Below are 4,896 nucleotides of genomic sequence, written 5' to 3' on the forward strand. Positions count from 1 at the left end.
TGCTAAAATTTTTTTGGTTGGCTGGGTAAATGAGCTGGGTATTTGCTGAAATTTTTTTGCCTGGCTGGGTATTTAAGCTGGAAATTTGCTGAATTTTTTACGATTGGCTGGGTATTTGATTAATGAAATTGGTTGTGATATATTTTGATTTATTTTGAGGTTTAGTTTGTGATATATTTTGATTGAAGCTAGTTGAGTATGGTTTAAGGTTTAGTTTGTTCATGAAATTGGTTGTGATATATTTTGATTCATTTTGAAACCCTAGGAAGGATTTGGAATGAAATATTTTTGGTTGACGTCAGATACACTATTTTTGTCCAAAAATAGTGTTGGTAGCTTATGATACATAATAGTTGTGTGAGAGATATTATTTTATATTGATCTGATTGTGTAGAATGTTGACAACCGTGGATGTTGGTTTTTCAAATGGGTAGATATGGATATTTGTCAACATGGTAAGCGAGTGGTTTAAAACTGTTTGAGTGGCACGAGAATTTGAAGACTGAACGTGCATAGATTGGAACAACAATCTCGAATGAAATTTTGAAATGCAAGATTGAAGTTGCTGAATATAAGGCCAAAATGGAGGTTGCGTCTGTTAATTTTGAAATGCAATTACAAGCGTAGAAGAACAAATTTCATGCAAAGGAGATGAAGTACCGGTTTGCCTTAGCATGTTCATTTATCCTCCTTGCTGTATTGATGTTTTATCCCGTGTCTAATAGATATTCCTCAAGGTTGATGTTGTCCTGAGCATGTAATGAAATGTGTAATGCAAACCGTATGATGTAATGTATTTTGTTGTTTTGTTGTCGACTTTTTTTGCGTGGGACAAGTAATTTACATAGTCTTATTTTGTGCGATACAAGTAATTTACCTACCGTTGTTGTATAAGAAAAATAATTGACCTACTATATTGTGTAACACTTGTAAAATATTGTAATACTTATAAAATTTTTTTGTAAAATGTTAACATCCAAAATAATTACCATCCAAGAATCCACCACATTGGCAAACAGCATGAACACCAAATATTACAACATGTATGCATGTCAGAAAATAATTACATAACATTCATTAACCTATCTTCATGTCACAAAATAATTACATAAGATTCATTACCCTATCTTTATATCACAAAATAATTACATAACATACATTAATAATATTAGAAAGCCACCACATTGGCTAATATTGTGAAGACAAAATATTAGAATTTCATCTGTCTGGCTTCATGTTACAAAATAATTACATTCATTAACTCACAACCTACATCCAACTCAGAAACATTCATGGTTGCCATATTTTTTGCTTTCCTTTCCCCTTTCCCTTGTCCCTTTTTGCATTTTGTGTACCTCTAGGTAGAATTGTTTCACTTGGGGCCACTTAGGATTTAGGTATGTCAAAATCAGGGGGGCCAACCCTAAACGTAATACCACCTGCCCGTGGAAGTCCCCAAGCACATAGTGTGGTCCACCTCCTAGAATTTTTGGGGGTCCAGTAGGCTCACCGTGATATCGATCACCAGCTTGCCCTTGCGGTTAGGGTCCCTAACACTACCAGCGTCTACCCTTAAATCACCAGCAGCTCTTGATCTTGTGGCTAACCCCAACAATTTCCTTCTGGTTCTAATTGCTGGACCTGCTTGTAGATTTTAAACAAAATAATATATTAGATAATAAATCCAAAATCAGACACAACAAATTTTTTAATAACGCCTTTAATAAATTGAAAATCAGCACATATACTAAATAATAAGGCTTACATTGGATTGCCTATTACGAAGTTCAGTTGGGGCACGAGTTTAGGATGTGTGAAGCTGAGTTGGAGCAGTTGGTTGTGCATATGGTTGGGGAGTAGTATGAACAACCTACATATTTTTGAAAAAAGATTATGTCACATGCACATTTTTGTTATCAGTACAAAATGAGACCCAACAACAGCTTCAATAATTTCACAAACAGCACATACACTAAATACTTCAATAATGAATTCACAATCGAAAATGAGACACAACAACAGCTTCAATAATTTCACAAACAGCACATACACTAAATACTTCAATAATGAATTCACAATCCAAAATGAGACACAACAACAGCTTCAATAATTTCACAAACAACACATACACTAAATACTTCAAGCCTTACATTGGATTGGTTATTACAACGCTCAGGTGGGGCACGTCTTTGGGATGCGCGAAGTTGAGTTGGAGCAGTTGGTTGTGCACTTGGTTGGGGAGTAGTATGAACAACCTACATATTTTTGAAAAAAGATCATGTCACATTTTGTTTTTACTATCAACTTAAAATCCAAACCTACAATAAACAAACATGACTTACATCATGGCTAGTACCAACATCGGTTGCTTGACCTCTTCTTTGCCTTTTTGTTCCAGTACTGGTTGATGTACCTCCCCTTTGTCTTTTGCTTCCACTTCCTGATGCGGCATTAGATGGCTCATCCAACTACAAAATAACATAAAAAATGATTGCCCATGAATGACTAAAATTATGAAATAACCATTAGTACGACAATTTCACAAAGACCATAACAGGAGGGTATGCAGTTAAAAATTACCATATCAAGATTCCAATCAATTCCTGTAGTGGATCTGTAGTATTCTCGTACTTGTTCTCTTCTATCATCTTGCCTCAGCCTTGTAGTGCATGTTCTCTTGTTGTGACCCCATTTCTTACAGTGCCCACACTGGTTTTTGGTTCCCCCCCTCATGATGGTGTTTGAATTTTTTAGCTCCTCAGCCCCTCTCACTCTTACCTTCCTAGGTCTCCCAGGAGCTATCCTTGCTTTTTGTGGTTCGATAATCGGTTGATTGCTCCTAGGCCATTGCTCTTCACTGGGCACGGGATAGATGATGGGTTGATACGTCTTCAGGTACTTGTCTTTACTATAGTAGTCACTGAGATAATCTATTGGATTGCCACCATGGTATAAGATGGCTAATATGGCATGACTGCATGGTATCCCAGTGACGTCCCATTTCCTACACCCACATGTTCTGCCCTCCACACTGACTGCAACTCGTTTGCCCTCACATTCGACCTAAAAAATGCCATCATCGGCATATGTGCACCAACAATGACTAGCACCATCCTCTTCCTTCTCCAACTTGGCCATTATTTTTGGTCCTAAACTACCCTCCTCCATTGCAGCAATCAACTCCATTTTCCTTACATACCTCCTCATTAATTTATTCCTAATCCCTTCCAACATTGACATTATTGTCAATTGACGGTACTTCATGATCCATGAGTTGAAACACTCAGCACAGTTGTTGTGTACCAGGTCAGACTTGGCCATGGTGTTGAACCATCCCCTACACCAAGTATTGGGATCAATCTTTGCCAAGTAATCATAAGCGGGCTCACTTACTTTCTTCATCTCTTCCATCACATAATGGAAATCTGTCTGGGTATAAGATGATGCATCAGTCCAAAGCATGTCCTTTAGCAATATCCCATTGTGACCGGCACTTCTGAAATTGGCATACAGGTGTCTCACACGTGTACGGTGCTCAGCTCTGGGACAAACCTGTTCGAGCCTTGGTACTAGGCCCTGCACATATGGTAAGATAAAATAGGTAAGACATTATTCATACAAGTAAGTTCAATGTTAGACATTATGCACACAAGTATGCTTACCTTTTGTCGATCAGATATAAAAGTCCACCCTTGTGCTGGTGCTAGGCCAAGATCAGATGTAAGTGCCTCCAAGGACCAAGTCCAACTGTCCTTGGTCTCTGCTTCAACAACCGCAATGGACAGTGGATACATACTATTGTTTAGGGCCGGCAATTTTGACACGACCCACAAATCCGACACGAACACGACACGAAAAAATAGGTATTGGGTTTTGGGCTAATCGGGTTCGGGTCGTAATCGGGTCTACCCGATTAAGACCCGAAAATTTCGTGTCTGGTGGGTCAACCCGCTAGACATGATTACTGTGCGGGTCTGGACCCGCCGACCCAGTTTTTCTCTTGTTTTTTTTTTTTGTTTTTTTCTGGACCCGGGTCACGCGTGAGGCGTGAGGAGAGCGAGAGTCAGACGACTCAGGCCACAGGCCCACTGCTCAAGCCTCACGACTGTCAGTCTCTCACCACAGTGACCTCACGTCAGTTTTAACTTCTTCTTTTTTTTTTTTTGAATAGGTCAGTAACATCAGTTTTAACTTTTAGTCTTTTAGAGTTTAGACTTTTAGTTTTAGTTACTTTACTCTTTGAACAAAAAAATTGAAAAATCAGTCTCTGACTCTCTGTAACGTTGAACCTCCCTGATTCCCTCTCACTCGGCCTCTCACTCTCCCTCCGTCACCGACAGTCCGACTCACCGTCTCCCACTCAGCCACTCTTGACTCTCCCGATTCTCCCTCTCTCTCTCGGGTCTCCACTCTCCCTCCTCCTCGTGGGCCTCCTCTGCTCCTCGCCGTTAGGAACTTAGGGAGGCGTTAGCAAGAGCCAAGAACGGACCTCACCGTCGCCGACTCGCCGTCCTCACCGAGTCACCGTCGCCGTCAGCCACGTCTCCTCGCCGTCAGCCGCAGCTCTCTGTCTCTTGTATAGTCGTATGGCGGTATGTCTCTTTCTTACTCTCTCTAGTCTCTGACTCCGATTTTTTTTTTTTTGTAAGTCTAGACTCTGATTTTGATTGTTTGAATTTTTTATATATATTTGTTTTTCAAGCAATTTTGTGATATTATACAGTTTAGGGTTTATACCTTAATGGCTTAATTACATTTTTTTACTATATATTAGTGTACATAATTTTGCTAAATCATTGATTGAATTTGCGTTGTTGAACAATTTATGGCAAATATGGCCAAAGCAATGATTTTTTTTAATTAAAAATAAAGATTTAAAAAACTTAAAACTGAAAA

The sequence above is a fragment of the Corylus avellana genome, chromosome ca1 (genome assembly GCF_901000735.1).
Source record: "Corylus avellana chromosome ca1, CavTom2PMs-1.0".
Classification (NCBI taxonomy): Eukaryota; Viridiplantae; Streptophyta; class Magnoliopsida; order Fagales; family Betulaceae; genus Corylus; species Corylus avellana.